General features: G+C 38.0%; 1 protein-coding gene and 1 pseudogene across 10 annotated transcripts in view; both read left to right on the top strand.

Moving 5' to 3' along the window:
• Positions 1–20659, top strand: part of DMD (dystrophin) — a 2654855-nt gene that overhangs the window by 843822 nt on the left and 1790374 nt on the right. The gene's annotated exons all lie outside the window — the stretch shown is intronic.
• LOC141582671 (peroxisomal targeting signal 2 receptor pseudogene) overlaps positions 1–20659 on the top strand; it is a 43759-nt pseudogene extending 23100 nt beyond the window's left edge.

Raw genomic sequence — 20659 nt, 5'->3', positions numbered from 1 at the left:
GATTTAAAATATTCTTTAGCCAAGGTAAAGTAAGTTAGCTAAAATTCCTTTTGCTTCAATTGTATTATTTAGAACCAGCTTCAAAGAGAAATAATTTTATAAATGCTTAGCGTCCAATAGGCTTTTTCATACAGTTCAAAGATATAGAATAACACTGGCATCTACCATTCCTAGTTGTACTTATTCTAGTTTTGCCAGTTGCCTTCCTGGTTTCTGCTTTATACCCATTTGTATTCATAAGTGATTCACTCTAGGATTTCTAGCTTTTTAAAAGTAATTGCACACAATCATCAGATTACAGGGTTGAAAGTAATCTTAGTGTTTTTAACTCAGTGAGTTTTGACTGGGATTCTGCCATATACCTGGCACTGTAGTTAAGAGATGGCATATACAGGCGGAAAACCAGGTATTTCAAAAGCAATTACATGGCTACGTAGTATGTACCACCATGGGGGTATGCGTGATCCACTGTGGGAGCAGATGGAAGGAGAGACCAATTTTGCTTAGCTAGGGATGTATTGGGACTGAAATTTATATCAAATATGGCCTTGAGGATAAAAGGGATTTTCATAACAACAAGAGTACAACAGGGCATTCAAGTCCATCTATTTCAAACATTTATCAAACACCTTTTATGTGCAGACAGTCTGTTAGTTGCTAAGAATACTAAGGTGAAAAAGACGTGTTTTTGCCCTGTTACAGCTTTCAGCCTATTGGCTGATAAGAAAATGCTGGGACATGTGAAGTCACAAAGCAATTGTGTTCAGGAACCAGTAAGTAGTTTGGCATGACTGTAGTGGAGGTTTTGGGATATTGGCAATCAGTGAAAAATTGGGAAGGATGCAGGAAAGATAGACTGGAGACAGAATGTAGATGGATATGTTCAGTTGAGATGAATGTGTTCAAAAAAGTCAAAGATATTTTTAGACTTATGTTTTGCATTTTGGAAAACTACATTCAGTGGCAGTATGCAAAATCATATATGGGGAGAGTACAAGTGTGGAGGTCACCTATGAGGCTAATGTTTATTCAAATAGGAGAAGAGGAATGGCTAAACAAAGGCAATGACTGTTGGAATACATAAAAGAAAATCTAGCATTACTGTCTTTATGAAGATGTGTAAATGAAGCTCTCTCAGAATTAAATGACAAGATGGCATGGCTATTTTGGTAAAGAAAATGGAAATAGGGACTAAAGGTCTTGATTTCCGGCTGAGCATTTTTTTTTTTTTAATGGTACTATACAACTTGTCCAACCTGTTGAACTGGAAAAGATTATGAACATTGGGGATTAACTTACCAAAGTAAAGCAAAAGGAAAATGCTGAACTTCTCAAATCATATTTTGTCAAATATGTGACACATACATACTTACAGAAAATTGAAACATAGTAGAGGTTCTTTAACTGCCATTTATTCAATAAATACTTGTTGAATGAACCATGATCACTTGCCAATAACTAGTATTAATAAAGACAAATATTAATGGTGATCTTTATTCAATAATTTCATAAAATGGGAACCAATAAAGTCATAATCTGTAGGTAGGATGAGGAGGGCATAGCAGCGGTTGTCTAACCTTTTGGAAGCTCAAAGTCAAACTAGTGGATAAGCAACACAAGCTGTGATGAGGGTCATATGCCGTATGTAAATGGTGACCCTTTCTTCCTCCAGTGCGCTCTATCACCACAGGCTTCCCAGCAGTCCAAGAACAGTCTGCCACAGTCACTGGCATTAATGAATACCATCTCTACCTGAATGCCCTTTAAAAGTTTTACCTAAAGGAAGATAGTTGACTTTCAGTTTTCCCTCTGGCTGCAAGAGATATAGGGAGAATAACTGTAATATATGCAGGAATTAAGAGGCTTGAAAGACATGGATATTATGTCATAAGGGATTCAGAAGTTTATATTAATAGAAATACTACACTTTTTTTTAAGGTGGAGTCTTGCTCTGTTGCCCAGGCTGGAGTTCAATAGTGTGGTCTTGGCTCACTGAAACCTCTGCCTCCCAGGTTCAAGCAATTCTCCTATCTCAGCCTCCTGAATATCTGGGATTATAGGTGGCTGCAACTGTGTCCAGCTAATTTTTGTATTTGTAGTAGAGATGGGGTTTCAACACCTTGGCCAGGCTGGTCTTGAACTTCTGACTTTGTGATCCACCTGCCTCGGCCTCCCAAAGCCATGAGCCACCATGCCCGGACCAAATACTACAGACGTATCCTTCCCCACCTCACCACTCTTTAATTATTAGAGATGGAAAATTTTGATAAAAAATCAGGAAGATTCTGTGTAATCAAACCATTGGTACTATAATTTGTGAATTTATTAGAGATTTTCTAAACTAATAGAGATACTCAAGCTTGTTCTGCAGTATAGCTACAAGAAAATCGTTGTGCTCTGAAACACTATCTTAGTAAGGTATTGTCTGAATGGATTATAACGGTAATCAAAACTTCCATAGAGCTACCGGTTTGAACTCTAACATTTTGTCAAAGTTAGATTCAATTAATCAGTTTAACACGGCATTATTAAAAACATAATGCAATAAATCTAGTATTTAAAACCTATTACAATGGCTTCTTGATCATTTTTAGTGTGACTGCTAAATGTGCTATTATGTTCAAGTATCTAATTATATTGAACCCAATCTTTAGCTCACATTCATTAAATATCCCATTTAAATTATGGGCAGGTAGTAATAGTTTTGTTTAACACACTTCCACCAATTATGTAAAACAAACCCTACATGTGTCACACAGAAAAATTTTCTTTTGGAAGCTGTTTATCCTTCAGTCAAACGTTCTATGTTAAAATAGCCCCATCTCTAAGTATTGTGCATGAAAGCAGAGAAGGAAGAAGGAAGGGGAAGAGTAATTCCAAACTATGGGCAATAGGAAGAAAATTACTGCTTATTTACTTGTCCACAAAGGCGGTGGATGGTTGGCAATATTTTCTCTCTGGCAGCATTTGAAAATACACATAGGCATCTTTTTGGTGGTCAAAATAATTAGCTGTGGGGAATTGCTATATATTTAGTGAGGAGAGTGAGGTGGGATAACTATCGTGCAATGTAAAGGACAGTCCTTAACTGTCACACTTAAAATACTAACACTGACCCGTAGCAAAATTCTAAGTCTGATAAGAGAGGAAGCAGAATAGATCCAACTTAGAATTCAGATCTTCTGTGTCCCCAGTAGATATTTAACCACTATACTCGGGCAATACATGATGTTAACCAAGATTCAGAAGAGTAAATTACTGTTGAGAATTGGATTCAAGGAGGAGGTAGGGAGGAAAGATTAATACAGCTGGGAGTTAAACAGTGGGAAGTGGACAAGTCTCTGACAAGAATGGACTGTAAATGTGAGAGCAGAGAAGGGAAGCTGGTTGTGTTTGGAAATTTCCATCACCACTCACTGTTAGGCTGCTATACTCCACGACAGCATTCCTAATATTTTCAAATAGAAATCCGATGCTCTTACTACTATAAGTAGAGGAATGCTTATTTGAGGTTGGGTTTGTGTAAAGCATGTGTGGAGAGTAGAATTTGTATGAAAGTAGTTTATTAAGGAAATGTTCTCAGGAATGTCAGGTAGATGAGCAAGAGAAGTAAAATAGGAATGGGGAAGAAGTCATGCAAGGAGCAATTGCAGGCAAAGTCCCTGGTTCTGTAGGAAAATCTGGGCCTAAACTATGCTTTAGCTTGTTGCAACTTGAAACAGAGGAACTGGGCTTTTGTATTCCTTTAGTACTCAGTCTTTACCTTAAGACCACCCTAAGTTGACATAAACTCCAAAGCACTTCCGGATTTGTGTTCGTATGGGCAAAGCAGCTTTACTAGCCTGAAGACAGTCACCCAAAGAGATGCAGATAGAGATGTTTTGAGAAGCAAAGACCACAAAAGCCAAGGACATGGCCATCTAGAAGTGTTAATGGAATCTTAGTGGATTTGGATAAAGCACTCATATTTTTTTGCTGTATTCTCTAAACCACTAACTTTCTCAAGATTACATTGATTCAATTAAGCACTTATCTGAATAATTAATTTTAAAACATCTCTAATTGTACTCTAGCTAGAGTTATAAGAGAAAATTTTCGAATATAAACAGAACATATTCAGAATTATAGCATTATTAAAGAAGCTCTTTTTTTAAATATTAGTGTTCCTGCTTCTTAACTTTACTTATTTATGTGACAAAATAGTTTTCCCAAGAGTATACTTAATCACTTGTGCAGAAGAATTCTGAATGCTAACCACAGGGCTCTCAGACAAGGGATAGTTTAAATTTTGAGTTCTTGTCAGTCAGACACATTAATCCATATAGATTTCCCCAACCAGGGTGTCAGAAGTGTAGTCATGTGAGTTTTGTAATGACATTTCTTTGCTTACCTCTGGCTGCAGAAACCTCTTAAGACCGATACTGCATCAGAACAACTGCTAGAGGGAAAAGGGAGGCTGTGATGATGAAATATCACTGTTATCCACTGGCATCCCCCTTGTATCTTGTTTGAAACTTTGTGGCATTTCTGTGTCTCTTAATTATTTGATTTTAATTGGCAATGTTATTGATTATAAATCATTTTGACAGAATATAACTTCTAAAAGTCTAAATGTACCTACAGGCTACAAAGAGATGCCTGCGTTCCATGAAAACATTAAAGTAATAGTGTAAGTAGTTTAAATGTGCCCCATTTGACACAGATTAGTGTCCCCCTTGGTTCAACTCAGTCAAAAAATGAATGTAGCTGGAAATTGATAAACTGTTAAATAGCTCCAAATTTAAGAAATGTTTATTGAACATTCACGATGTGCAATAGACAATGCTAGTTTTAGTAAGGTATTAAAATAAACATCTGTCAGCTAGGAGCTCATAAAATAGGAAATGCACAATAACTTGAATTCAAGTCAGATAGTGACAATATGTAAATAAGAGATGTGAACAAATGACTGAGAGACCGCAAGATCAGGAGGGACTTTTTCTGGAGTTGCTTATAAAGCAATGGCAAGGCACATGGGAATCAAGGAAGAATCATTGAAACAGAGCATTGAAGAAAGGTGGTGGTGGAGAGGAAGGATATTAAAGATAAAGCACAAAAATGGAATCTACAGAATAAGACAGAACTAGGGGGCCACTGTGGTTGGAATCATTATAACAACAGTTTAGGAATATAACTACTTGTACCATGTAGACTAAATTGGATTTGAATGATAGGTGAATTCCTATAGATACATTTTGTATCTAGAGTCAAAAGGGATCATTTTTGATGTAATTAAAGGATGTGACAAGAATGAGTTGAAAATAACTTGTGTCTTAGGGCTGAAAAATTGAGAGCATGATGGTATCGCTGGATATGGTTGGAAATACAAAGAAGCAAAACTATGATGTGGTAGTGATATACTGTATTTGATGTGTTGATGGGATATCCAATAATCTCTGGAAAATATGTCTAGGTCTGAGGAGGGAGATCAGTGTGTTTGGTAGGTATAGCAGTGAGAGAGGATCACAGGCAAGATACCACAACTAAAGAAAATGATCTGGGGGTAATAAATAGGGAGTTTAAGCCACAGGGGCAGATGATATGGCAAGAGGATATTATACACAGTTAAAAGAAAAAGGAACCCAAAATCAAGTCTTGAAGAATTCACTTTTAAAACATGTGCAGATAAAGAGAAGACAGCAAAGAAGTGCTGGGAAAAGTCTCAGGAAACTGTAAAGAGTACGTGGTCCCAGAAGCAGCAAGAAGGGAAATAGTTTTTAAGTAGGTAATTACATTGAGTGAAGGAAGTGATTTAACAGAAAGTTACTTAGGGTCTGAGAAAAGACCCTTTGGTTTTTTGATTGCTTTGACTAATTTTAAAGTAACAATTTCAGTGGACTAGTAGACCATAACCTATCAATGCAATGATGCATTTATCCATTCATTCATTGATTCACTTATCCAATAGTCAATCAGTTATTCTTCAGTGCTTATGGCTGGGCCTGGCACTGGATTAAAGTGAGATGAAAAGTAGGTAAACTGGTAGAGATAGCCAAAAACATATCTCCCCGGAGAAGAGAAAAGAACAGAAAATTATCATGGAAACACTTTTGAGAGAGTTTCTCATAGCAGGCTGAAAGTATCCTAAGGTTACAGCAGTGTAGGCTGGAGGACAAGGATAAAATACAGACTAAGTAGGATAGGACCTGGGAAATTCAGGTGTAACTAAGAGGAGATTGAGTTCTGGGAGACAGGGTAATCTGTTAAATAGAAACATAGGCAATAGTAAATCGGGGAACCAGAAAGAGTTCAAGAGTCAATGAAGAGAGACAAGTATCAAGGTCTCAATCAAGAGGGCTGTGATCTGAGGCAGAGCCTCCATTCCAGAAGGAGCTTAGGCTACTTTTCTGGCTTTCTATTACTACGTAACAAAACACCCCGAATACAGTGGCTCATAATAATATTTTTTATCTCACTTTTCTCTTACCTGATTTTGTGAATCAGGAATTCAGCAGTGTTCAGCTTATTGATTATTCTATGTGGTATCAATTGACATGACTTGGTGGAATTTGGCACGTGGATGTGGTGGTCTGGAGGATTCAAGAAAGATTCACAAGTTTAATGCCATTGTAAGAATGGCTGAAATGCTGAGTTCAGCAAGGACTGCCAACCAGAGGACTCTGCATGGCTTCTACAGTATGGTGGTTTTAGGTTAGTCAGTTTTTATGCATGGTATCTTAGGGTTCTCAGAGTGAGTGTTCTAAGAAACCCATAAAGAGGCTAAAGGTTACTAATAATCTAATCTTGGAAGACCTATAACATCATATTTGTTGCATTCTACTTGTTGGACAAGTTGCTAAGACAAGCCCAGCTTGAAGGGAAGAATTAGATGCTGCCTCCTTGATGAAAGAAATGTCAGAATTTTTCAGCCATCTCTAGTCCATCATAGCTGCTGTAAATAATTTCCTCCTCCTATCATGGTTCTCTCAGGTATTAAGTGATCTATATCTCACAGGAGGAGAGTATGTCAGCGACTCTAGCTGCGAAAGGCAGAAGAAGGAAGATCCTGGCACAAACAAGCCAGGCGAGAGAAAACTTGCAGTTTTCAGGAAGGAAAAGAGATGTATCTTGGCAGGGAACAATTGATGGTAGACAGAGTTCAAGGCTCATGCTGATCATTCATTCTTGTACATTTTCTAAGCTCAATCTTTGTATCAAATGAGAACATCAGGAAACTTCCTTGGGGAATCTTACTTTAGCTCTCTGTAAAAATGAACTTGTTGCAATGTTCTACCCTCAACAATGGGTGCACAAAGATTTAAGAAAAAGACATGAAAACCTTATCCGTTCTTTTGTGAAAGTGTCACAAGACACTTTCTGTTAAGGTTTTCATTGTTATTAATGTGAAAATTGGCTGTGGCAGCTGCTGTGAGTGAGGAACAGACTAAGGCCTTGCAACTTAAATTCGTGGTCTGAAATCTAGCAGCAAAAGCTGAGGTTTTGTTAGAAATGCAGATTTTCAGGTGCTACCTCAAACCTCACATCAATGAGTCTGCACTTCCTTAACATCTTCAGATGCTTCATGTGCAAACTAATTTTGAGAAACTCTGATCTAAGGGATATTTCATTATTCGGATTACTGCAAAGGACTTGTTACGTTCTTATAAGTCTATTTGCCTAATAGGATATCCAATATTTTTTTTATTATAAACTGCCATAGATTTTATCATTTTATTCTACTTTGGCAAAGACATAGATAAGACCAGTAGAGGGGAGGAAAAAAAGCGATTGATAATTAGTCATACTGATAAACTACTATACTTCCTACCAGTATTTAAGTCATGTTCAAGTGGTTAAGTATCTGGGATAATGGAAAGTATGTGAAAAGAGGTTTTATGGACACATCTTTTAGGGATTGCTAATGATTGTTTTTGCTATACTAGTTAAAAGGGTTTCTTGATACTAGGGGTTCTCAAAACCTTGAATTTGTAGCATATTCTAAAAATTATTAGGATATTGAATATTTATATTTTAAAGCATTTCTCAGGATATTTATCCATGGAACATACCTTTAAAAAATGCTTCCCTAGACTAACGAAGTGATATAAACTATTGTATTTGCCATGATTCTCTGGAAATCAGTACATAACTTGGTTTGTAGCCTAATTACTATAGCTTTCTTCAGTAAGTAGTTAGCCATGTAGACTTAGTCTTATTATTTATTTCCTTGATCTTCTAGGGTTGTATTTGGGCTTCATATGCTTGGTTTTCAATGTAAAGGCCTCAAATTCATTGTAAAATTTGGAAAGCTGACACTCAGAAATAGATGAACTGTAATAGTTACATTTATTGACTGTTTGCTGTATACCAGGCTCTCTGCTTTATGTGGATGATTGACCCCATATAATAACTTTATAAGATATGGACTATTATTCCCATTTATCAGATGAGCAAACTAAGGGTCAATAAAACTAGGTAGCTTTTCCAAGATCACAGTGCTGATAAGTAAAGAGACTCGGTGAATCAAACTCAGTTTTCCTCCCTCCTCAGATCTAGACTAAGATGAGAATGCAGGCTGACTGGATTGTCCCGTACTTGACTCTCTATACTATATCGGTGGGAAAAAAAAAAATAGAAAACGAGGATTTTTTTTTACTAAAGTACTTGCACTTTCAAGTTTAGATTACAACTCCTGCCCAGTATGTGCATCTAACAAATTTGAAAGCAATCACTATTAGGGCTTTTGAATAATACTTGATCTTCATTTACAAACTAATAAACACTTTAAGTATTTCACATAGCATCCATAAATTCAGTAAGTTGCTCTTCTCTTTTTTAAGGACTGTATTTCAGTTGTCTGACAAAATCTCCCGAGAGCATCAAGAAGTTGAAGAAAAATTACATAGAACAGAGTTATCCTATAAAATCCATATTGGCATCCTTAATACAAAAACCCATTAGATCACCATCACTGAAGAACTAGAAAATACAAGGTGATTTCTAAACCCTTCAAGTGGCATGGATCCCTTCAGCAGTCTGGTGACTCCTGTGGGGATCTTCTGATAATACTTTGGGGTTTATATACTTGCCTTTCATTGTAAAGGTCTGTTCATAATAAGATAATATATAAAATACATGTTTCATAATATAAAACACATAGTTACAAGGCCAGAAGCTGTGGCTCACACCTGTAATCCCAGCATTTTGGAAGGCCGAGGTGGGTGGATCACTTGAGGTCAGGAGTTCAAGACCAGCCCAGCAGGCATAGCGAAATCTGATCTCAACTAAAAATATCGAAATTAGCCAAGTGTGGTGGCACGTGCCTGTAATCCCAGGCTGAGGCAGGAGAATAACTTGAGCCTGGGAGGCAGAGGTTGCCATGAGCAGAGATCGCACCACTGTACTCCAGCCTGGGTGACGGAGTGAAACTCCATCTCAATAAAAACAACACAAAAAACATAGCTACAAAAAATTGTATGGAAAAACAGTGATCATGATAAAGTTAAGCTAATAGATGTGATTATTTTTAATGCACTAACAACATGTAGAAGAGTTTACAGCCATCGTTATGTCCAGATAGTGATTAGTATAAGCAATGAATGGAGACATTTTTGCATGAGATGTCATGTGATATAAAAATGTGATTGTTATTTGTGACAAAAGTCTCAAGTATTCTTAATTATACTTGTCTAAAATCATAAAATAGTAAGTTTCTATTAGACTTTACAAAAAATAAAGATATGAGATTTTTGGTTTTTCTTACCCAAGTTCAGGGATCTCTGAATTCAGACCATGGGTTTCTTTATCTTGTCCCTGTGGACCTCAGATTGAACATTTTTAACTTAGAGTTTAGGCTAAGATAAAGTTCCTTTCGTTTTATTTGTTGACAAGTATAGATAACATGTTATTTTTATCCAACTTCAGAGAAGCAAAGGATTAAGTGTTTGCTAATTTTTAGTAACTATTCTTAGCTTTTACATTTTATCATTTTATCATGTTTGCATTTTTTTTCCTAGCCTTCTTTAGATTCTAGACACAGAATAGGAGACTGAGTGCTGAGAGTATCCTTAGAGAATAACCAGTGTAACCTACTTTATTTTAATATGAGAAATGAATGCTCAGACATGTGCCTTAATGTACTCAAGGCTACTCAATCAGTGGTAAAGCTGAGCCTAGAATTTAGTTTCTCAAAATTGTAGTCCTCTGTATACTTGCATCAGAATTACCTGGCAACTTGCGTGTTATAACAGGCTCATCCAGGTGGTTCTAATATATACTAAAGTCAGAAACAGGCCTGAGACCAGCTTCAAGGCCGACTCTTTCACTCTAATGCTATTGCCTACCATATCTATCTATATGTCTGTGTATGTGAATGAGGAGGGAAGAGAATTAAAATCTTCGAGATGTTGGTAGCCAGTTATCTCAAAAGCATGTATTCAGGGGTCAGTGTTTAAAGGAGGAGGGGGATTTATTCCCATGATATTTGAATAAAGCAGGAAAAAGGGTACATGATGAAATGTCGTGTGTCCTGAGGCCCTGCAGAGCTGGGTTATATGACCGCTTCAGGAATTGTATAGCAATCAAAAAGGGAACTAAAAGAATGGGAGGCTGGGTAAAATCAGGACTAACAATTGATAAAGCAACTATGATCAACAGTGAGTGAGAGAAGGAGATTTACCTGATGGTGAGGTCATAGGCACTACAAAGGTAAGTTAAGAGTTTAAAATGAGTGGATGAGGCACTGGAGTCTTCCCATTGCTTCTCATGCCCTCCTTCATGTGACAGGAGCCATAGAGATCTTTACGAAACACAAATTAGATCATCTCTCTTCTTTCTACCCAAAGCCTGTAAAGGCAGCTCTTATATTTAGTTTAGCATCTCTGCTGCGGCTTAACCCGATCCCTATTTGACCACTAACTTCATGTAGCACTAACTTCCCCTATTTTTCTTTATGCATCTTGTGCCTTCTATCTGTAATTCTATCTTCCCTTTTAAGAGATCTCATCTTTTAGATCATACCTTGAATTTCATCTCTTCAGAAAGAACTTCCTATAGCTTAGCCTTAATTCTTTGTCAGTTAACTTAGCATGTAAAATGTCATCTCTTATTTGTTGTTCATTTTTTTGAGGAGACGATAAGCTCCAGAAATGCAGAAATTAAATCATTATCCAATCTAACCTCGTGTGACACCTGTCACATTGCAGATAATAAATACTTGAATTTTATAAGGGGGACAGAAGTTTCAAGAATAGCGTACTGTTTAAGGGAGCAATTCAATGTGTTTGATCTGTGGGGTAGGATGATTCAAGGTAGGTGAGAAGCCATGAACTGGCCATGAGCGTGGATGCAAATTGATCCAAGTCATTGCAGCTTAACAGGTCAAAAAGTTATGAGGTCAAAACATCAATTGAAACACACAATATCATTGGTCACGATGGCATACTAACCTTTAAACTTAAAGGGACTTATGTCACATCCAGAAATTGAGGATAACAGGCCTATAGTCATCCTCTCTTGAAGTCTCCTGATAAAACTAATTATTCCATCTCTTGCTCTCTATTCCCATATCACCACCAAAGGTGACTGGGATCCACTGAAGCCCGTAGATATTTCCTTTCTTGCATCCTTTTTATACCAATTTAAGGGTATGTGGAGTACCTAGAAGCATCCTTTCAGTCTTGCCTGCTTTGACACCTGACTCATTCATGCCTACCCTACTGTGCTAGTGTTATGATGGGAAAGAGGGGGTGACTGACCAGATTTGACTTCCCAAAACACATTGTAACAAGCAAGGTATATCTCAACTATGGAATTCTTCCAAACCTATATAGTGTTACTGAAACGAAGTTTCAGAGTGGGAGTAGAATGATGCAGTACTTGGTCAGAAGCTCACAACAATGCCTGTGTTTTACCGTAATCCACTACAGTACCGTTCCTGTTCCAGTTGCACAGCTGGAAGTTGAAAAACATTTCCTTTGGAATGAATCAAACTATCTACATTATGTAATCTCCCCAGGTCTTATTTATGAGATAGATAATGTCATCAGTATGTAATATACTAAGGATTTTTCAATCCAGGGCTCTAATCTCATCAGTAGATTCCAGATAATTACTGAGAAACACAATATTTGACCGTTGATGTCTTTTTCATTGTATTAGTATTTATAGTAGCAGACTTGAAGTATACACATATAGTTTCCAAGAATGAGGAAAGGCATCAGTTCATATGTCAAAATATAAACCTGCCACCTGATCTTAAGTATGAGTCTGGGGGAAAGGAGACAAGCCTCTTAAACCTGTTTATGATAGCAGGTAAACAGGAAGATTAAATTCTAAGTAAGGAGAGTTTGTTATGGAATCGCTGAGACTGAATGCATTAAAACAACCACTAAAAATAATCTATGGTTTCAGAAGACATTGAAGAAACAGGAGATGAACTGTTGGTGAATCAGAAGAAAAATAGACCAAGATGAAGGGAAAAAATGTGGGAAAATTTTGCAGGGAGAAGGAGGGTGTATCTATCCAAGGCTGAGGTTGAAGCTTACAGCAAGGATGCAGGGGAAGACTATTTTATTAATGGTAAATAGAGTGCAAAAATTATGTAGTGTGCCTGTTCACTCGGATGATAGTTTGTTTTGCTGTGCAGCAGCTCTTTAATTAGATCCCATTTGTCAATTTTGGCCTTTGCTACAATTGTTTTTGATGTTTTTGTCATAAAATCAAAATCTTTGCCTGTGCCTATGTCCTGAATGGTGTTGCTTAGGTTTTCTTCTCGGGCTTTTATGGTTTTGGGTTTTATGTTTAAGTTTTCAATCCATCTTAAGTTAACTTTTGTATAAGATATAAGGAAGGGGTCCAGTTTTAATTTTCTGCATCTGGCTAGCCAGTCTTCCTAGCACCATGTACAGTATTAAATAGGGAAACCTTTTCCCCGAATTGCTTGTCGTTGTCAGGTTTGTCAAAGAGCAGATGGTTGTACATGTCTGATCTTACTTCCGAGATCTCTGTCCTGATACATTGGTCTATGTGTCTGCTGTTGTACCCGTACCATGCTGTTGTGGTTACTGCAGCCTTGTATAGTTTGAAGTCAGTTAGCATTATGCCTCCAGCTTTGTTCTTTTGGCTTAGGAGCATCGTGGCTATATGGGCCCTTTCTTGGTTCCATATTAATTTTAAAATAATCTTTTTCTAATTCTGCAAATAATGTAAATGGTAGTCTAATGGGGAAAGCATTGAATCTATAAATTACACAGTAGGGCCCTTTTTACAATATCGAATCTTTCTATCCAAAAGCATGGAATGTTTTCCCATTTGTTTGTGTCCTCTGAGTTCCTTTAGCAGTGGTTTGTATCTCTCCTTGAGAGGTCTTTCACTTCCATTGTTAGCTGTATTCCTAGTTACTTTATTATCTTTGTAGCAATTGTAAATGGGAGTTCCTATGTGATTTGGCTCTCTGCTTGTCTATTGTTGGTGTATAGAAATGCATGTGATTTTTGCACATCGATTTTTCTATTTTGAGACTTGGCTGAAGTTGCTTATCAGCTTAAGAAGCTTTTGGGGTGAGACGATGAAGTTTTCTAGATATACTACAGAGACAGTTTGACTTTTTCTCTTTCTATTGAAATACCCTTGATTTATTTCTCTTGCCTGATTGCCCTAGCCAGAAATTCCAATACAATGTTGAATAGGAATGGTGAGAGAGGCCATCCTTGTCTTATGCTGGTTTTCAGGGGAATGCTTCCAGCTTTTGCCAGTTTAATATGATACTGGTTGTAGGTTTGTCACAAATGGTTCTTATTTAGAGGTATGTTCTCTCAATACCTAATTTATTGAGGGTTTTTAACCTGAAAAGAAGTTGAATTTTATTGAAGACCTTTTCTTTGTTCATTTCTTTTCCTTCTTTCTTCTCTAACCTTGTTTGCCTGTCTTATTTCATCAAGATGGTCTTAAAGCTCTGAAATTCTTTTTGGATTATTTGGTTATTGATACTTGTGGTTGCATGGCGAAGTTCTTGTGTTTTTCAGCTCCTTTGGGTCATTTATGTTATTCTTTAGACTGATTTATTCTGGTTAACAGCTCCTTTAATGTTTTATCATGGTTCGTAGCTTCTTTGCATTGGGTTAGCACATGCTCCTTTAGCTCAGCAAAGTTGATTACCCACCTTCTGAAGCCTCCTTCTGTCAATTCATCCATCTCTGACTCTACCTCGTTCTGTCCCCTTGCCGAAGACGTGTTGCAATCACTTGGAGAAGAGGCACTCTGGCTTCTTGAGTTTTCAGTGTTTGTTTTTGTTGCTGCTTTCTCATCTCATGAGTTTGTCCAGTCTCAATCTTTGAGGCTGCTGACCTTTGGATGAGGTTTGAATTGGGACTTTTTCAATGATGCTGTTGATGTTGGTGTTGCTTTCCATTTGTTCGCTTTTTTAACAGTTGGGTCTCTTTTCTGTAGGGCTGCTGTGACTTGTTGGGGTTTCCCTCCAGACCCCATTCACTTGTGTCCCTTCTGTACCTGAGAAGGCTGCAGAACAGCAAAGATGGCTGCCTGCTCCTTCCTCTGGTATCTCTGTCCCTGAGGAGCACTGACCATATGCCAGTAGGGATGTTTCTGTATAAGGTGTTAGGTGACCCCTGTTGGCGGTGGTGGCGAGGGGTGTCTCACCCAGTCAGGGTGCACAGGATCTGGGACCCACCTAACAAATCACTCTGGTCTGCCTGGATTCCTAAGGTCAGAAAGGTGAAAGACTAAGTCTGCTGATCCTTGAAGACCATGGCCACCCCTCCCTTTAGGTTGCTCAAGTCCTGGGGAATCTGTTCTGTCCCGAAACTCCTGGCTGGATTTGCTGAAATAGCTGCAAGGAGGCCCTGCCCAGTGAGGAGGAATGAGCCAGAATCAAGCCTAAAGAGGCAGCCTGGTCACAATTTGCCACAGCCGGCGTGCTGCACTGTGGGGAATTCCTCCTGGGTTCAAATTGTCCAGTCTCCCATAAACCTGCAGGGGAAAAATGGCAGACTGGGGCTGGAGCTGGTTGCTGCCCTTCCCCTTAGGAGTTCAATCCTCTTAAGCGGCAGGCAGCTGCAGTGACAGCTGCCACCCCTCTCCGGGAGAGTTGTCATTTCCTGCAGCAGGCAGTGGCAGTGATGATGGCCTCACCTCCCCCCTGGAAACTCGACAGTCTTAGGCAGTCTCCAGCAGAGTGGCCACTGAGAATCTGCACAGCTGTGCTTGGGACCTAAGGCCCTGTTGGCATGGGCTCATGGGCTCACAAGTGGGATTTCCTGATCCGCAGGTTGCACAGATCTGTGGGAAAAGTACGATTTCCCAGGCAGGGTGACACAATCACTCACTGCCTCCCTTGGCTGGGGGTGGGAGCTCCCCTTGTCGTATTTGGCTCCCAGGTGGACCACAGCACCACCTGCTTTTCCTTGCTCTCTCATGCTGACTGCCTAGTCAGTCCCAATGACAGAAGCTGGATACCTCTGTTGCTGGGGCAGGATTTACTCACCGTTCTGGTTCTTCTCAGTGGGAGCCTCTGACTGCAGCTGTTTATGGTTGGCTATCTTGGCCTCTTTCTGTATTTTTCCATTTTTAATGTAACTTTAAGTTTTTGCTTAAATTACCGTATTGGATATTACAATCTCGGCTCAGTAGAAGGTTAATGTGTCCTGAACAGTATTTAAATTTAAGATGCAGACAGATAGGTCATTTAGCCAGGTGAGGGTGCCCCAATCTTTTAAAAACTTGAGAGCTATATGATAGTTTCTATTTATCAACCTGATAATCATTGTATTTTAAACCAAGGTAATTTCAATTTCCTTTTGGCTCAATATTTTTGGAAAGTTGCTATTTTCTTAAAATATTTTGTACAGAATTGTTGACAATTAGCAAATGTTTGTTGATAAAGATGAACCACTGAGTTAGGTACCTTTTACAGTTAAGTCATATAATAACAAAGCTCTTGGTAAAAAACTTCTATTTAAGCAGTTAAAACTAATTTTTCGCATTTTTGAAATGACAGGTGCCTATTAAGATTTTCTAATTTACAGGGCAATTTTAAATTCTTCGAGCTTTGTAAGAAAAAGTCAACCCTAACTACATTCTTTTGGCTGTTATTCAAGTTAATTTATTTTAAAATGCATTTTTCTAGAAACACTAACTAAAGGTGATAGTTTTAGTTCACAGGGAACTATTTTTGATTTACTATTTTTGTTTTGGAAATGTCTGAATAATCCACTAGAAATTAGAGCTTATAATGAAGAAAACAAGATAAACACATATTTTTATCAAAAGTGACAATAGTAAAACTGTAGCAAATGGGAGAAAAATAAAGTCCACTTTTTTTAATTTCCCCAAGTGAACTTCAAATGAACATATTGGGCAAGAAATACAACCTTAGTTGCATTTGCAATATAATAGCTACAACAGAAGAGTTAAACACCAAATCTTACTAAAGGTAGTTTTAGAAATATTTTCAGGTTGGCTGAGTGCGGTGGCTTATGCCTTTAATCTCAGCACTTTGGGAGGCCAAGGCAGGGTGGATCATGAGGTCAGCGGTTTGAGACCAGCAGTTTGAGACCAGCCTGGCCAACGTGGTTAAACGTTATCTCTACTAAAAATATAAAAATTAGTGGAGCATGGTGACGGGCACCCGTAATTTCAGCTCTTTGGGAGGCTGAGGCAGGAGAATCACTTGAAACAGGAAGATGGAGGTTGCAGTGAGCTGAGATCGTGCCACTGCACTCCAGCCTGGGCAAAAGAGTGGAACTCTGTCTCAACAAAAACAGAAAGAAAAGAGAAATACTTTTAAGGTTGGTACTGTATTTTTAACAGAATTTTCTATGAAGTTAACAAAGCTACTGCTTCATTAATTTTTTTCTTTTTTGCGAGATTGCATTGGAGGAACTGTATAGAATACAATGACTGTGCTCCTTTTTGGGGGGTGGGGGCGGGGGAGACGGAGTCTTGCTCTAGAGTGCAGTGGCCTGATCTCGGTTGACTGCAACCTCTGCCTCCCCGGTTCAAATGATTTTGTTGCCTCAGCCTCCTGAGTAGCTGGGACTACAGGCACGTGCTGCCACTCCCAGCTAATTTTTTGTCTTTTTAGTAGAGACAGGGTTTCCCGTGTTAGTCAGGATGGTCTCGATCTCCTGACGTCATGATCCGCCCACCTCGGCCTCACAAAGTGCTGGGATTACAGGCATGAGCCACCGTGCCCAGCAACTATACTCTTTTCAATATAGCACTTGTTGAGTCAAATCTCCAGAGACTGTGGCTTTTGGCCATATTCAATTTCAACCATGAAGTAATATTTTCTAGCTTGAGATTCTGCACAAACATTCCAGGGGTCTTTTAAAAATGATACTTTGTAAATATATCTGTATAATGTGGCTTAATTTTTCAGACATTTTTCTCCTGTGTAGAAACATTCACATATATGGGCATATACTAGTTAGCTATTGCTGTGTAATAAGCCACCTGGAAACTCAGTAGGTTTAAAAAAAAAAAAAAACCAACATGTTTCAAATACATATGTTAGCCGGGAAGTTCTTCAGCTTACTGCTAGGATTACTAGTGTGTCCCTATTAGCTGGGGGTTGGCTAGGGGGCTTTGCTGATTTGAGCTCAGCTCTGTGAAATGTCTGGCTGTCTGCTGGTCTGGGATAACCTCATCTGGGACAACTAGGGCAACTTGACTCTGTTCCACTTGTCTGATCCTCCAGCAATCTAGCTCTGGTGTGCTGTTAGCGTAAATGCAGAGGCATGGACGAGAGAGCAAAAGTGTTCTAGCCCTTCTGAGGTCTACATTTGGAAGAGAAAATGCCATCACTTCAATTGCATTCTGTTGGCCAAAACAAGTCAAATGCCAACCCAGATTTAAGAGGCAGGGAAGTAAATTTAAACTTTTCATGAGAGGAGCAGCAATGCTACATTGCAAAGAGTGTGGATTCAGGAAAGGATGAAATATTGGGCCCAATTTTGTAGTTAACTTAACCATGTAGAGCATTTGCTGATGGACAGTGACAGTGTGGCTTCCTTGCCTAATACATACGTGTGTGTGTGTGTGTGTGTGTGTGTGTGTGTGTGTGTGTGTGTGTGTGTATATATATATATATATTTTTTTTTTTTTAATTGAGACCAAGTCTTACTCTATTGCCCAGGCTGGAGTATAGTGGCACGATCCCAGCTCACTGCAACCTCTGCTTCCCAGGTTCAAGTGATTTTCCTTCCTCAGCTTCCCTAGTAGCTAGGATTATAGGTATGTACCACCACAACCAGCTATTTTGGTATATTTAGTAGAGATGGGTTTCATCATGTTAGCCAGGCTGATCTTGAACTCCCAAGTGCTGGGATGACAGGTGTGAGCCACCACGCCCAGCTGCCAAATACTTTCACATACAAATAGTTTGTCAACAGTGCCAATGTTGGTCTTTCTTAAACAATACTATGTTAAAATGTCAAAATATGAATTAAAAAATGTAGAACGTGGTCAAAGCTTCTCAAAATTAGGTATATTTGAAAGGGTGGAAACAAAGGACTACCAGACATTTGCCTAAGCAGCTTTGGGTGGTAAATCAAGTCAGTATACTCTGATGTGGTCTCTTGTATCTCTCTAGTCTCATCTTCCATGGGTGCACTGTCCGAGAAATGGCTTATCATAGTTCTTTGAACAGTGTGTTTATTTTATCTGATCCTTAGCATCTGAAGTTTCCTCTGCTTGACTTTATCTTCCCTTTCCACTTCTACCTGTTGATTTCAACTTCAAACTTGTATAGTGAAGATAACTCTTTTATTTGTGCCAGCACCATACACAAAACATTAAATCACTTATTAATAGGATTATAGCGCCATGCTATAATTAGATTTGCTTAAACGTGTATCTTCTTCCTAAGCTATGACAAAAGCTGTGAAAACAGTGGCAATATGTTTTTATCTTGTATCTTCCCATATTTCTTAGTACTTAGGACAATATGATGCATGTGTATAACACTGGTTACATTTAGTTGAATAACCATTCCCCTGCTCTGACACATAAGGAGAATAAGCAAAGTGCTTTGTAATTTATTGATGTTCACACCACCAGGGAAATTTAAATTACAGAACTTTAATAAAGGCCAATTTGCTTCCAGATACTATGTTCTTTAACTTGTAACTATACTGAATCTCACATGGAAGACTTTCAAGTAAGTAACTGGCACATTTGAGTCTTCTCAAGAAATGGCTCTGCTAAATGCGCTAGTTACACTTTTTCTTCTGTTTACTACTACCTCATTTAATCCTCGTGAACTTCAAGGGTTATATTTCTTATATTTTGATTTATATATTCTGAGTTTTTGTTGAATGATATTTCTTCCTTATTTCTGAGTTTTTGTTGAATGATATTTCTTCCTTATTTTTAACAGAAAAAGCCACATTTTTAAAATACATTAGAGTGACATATACATTCAAACAATTTGCAGGGGGGGCTCTAGGGTAGTCCTGAGGATTTAATGAAACCCCCAATGTCAAATGATAAAACAATAGGAATTCGGGACTTTGAAGAATTTTTCTAATATATATGAAGAATTATCACTGTGTTCTTACCCTTTCATTACAAATGTGACCTACAATTAGGAGCAATTTTATTTGCAGGCTATATAACTCTATCTGATCTTTAGAAACTATAGAAGAAAGAAAATATACATTAAACTATCTTTTATAGAAAAGATTATGAAAAGGCACAAGTAAAACTCGCCTAACCCTTACCCTGAGTGTGATTATAGTCAAAGAATCCCAGCTTAAACAGCAGTTAGAAAGTACAGAATGGTCTAGAGATAGATGGCCTTGTCTTAATTAGCATCTAGCACTTATTTGCTATGTGACCTTAGTCAGGTTACTTAAATTGTGTCTCAGTTTTATCTGTAAAATGGGAATGATTGATTACTGTGAACATTAATTAAAACAACCCACAAAAAATACATAGAACTATGGCTAGCATAAAGTAACCAGTTAATGTTTGTAACTTCCAGCTTTCTGAAATACGAGGTTGAGTCATATAAAATGTCTAGTGTTTGACTATATTTGACTTCAGAATTGGAAATTGCATAAAGGTAACCTATTAAAAGGAAACAAAAGTATAGCAGTGACAGAAGCTCTCCCTTAAACACTCTATCCTATGTGACTTTTGTCCTTTGGGTGTTTCCAATTTGATTTGGAACTGCCTGTAGACAGACCCTTAAAGACACGGAAGAGGAAAGAATGAATAAACCAAGGATGACTTACAAGTAGGTAGGGAATGGGAGTAATTGAAAAGAAGCTGTGTCTTTTCACCTATATTGTCCATATGCAACTGAACTGAAGGGTAACTGAGAAATTATATAAGAATATTTATAAAAACATTTTACATTGATTAAAGTCATCTTTGCATGCCCTTTGTCTGTGTTTCTCTTACTAGATCTCAACAAGCCTAAATATCACTTTGCTTCTGTGCAATTTCCCTGGAACTGAGTACTAATAGTTGATGTTTGTTTAGTGAGCCATTCCATTATGTCATGATGTGTGTGTGTGTGTGTGTGTGTGTGTGTGTATGTTTATATATGTGTGTATACATATATGTGTATATATGTATACATGTATATATAGCCAAGATAAATATATATGCATATGTATATACATATATATAGCCAATATTGCAGCACTGTACTCCA

This window comes from Saimiri boliviensis, chromosome X, assembly GCF_048565385.1.
Source record: "Saimiri boliviensis isolate mSaiBol1 chromosome X, mSaiBol1.pri, whole genome shotgun sequence".
Taxonomy (NCBI): domain Eukaryota; kingdom Metazoa; phylum Chordata; class Mammalia; order Primates; family Cebidae; genus Saimiri; species Saimiri boliviensis.
This window is presented reverse-complemented; position numbering and strand designations above follow the sequence as displayed.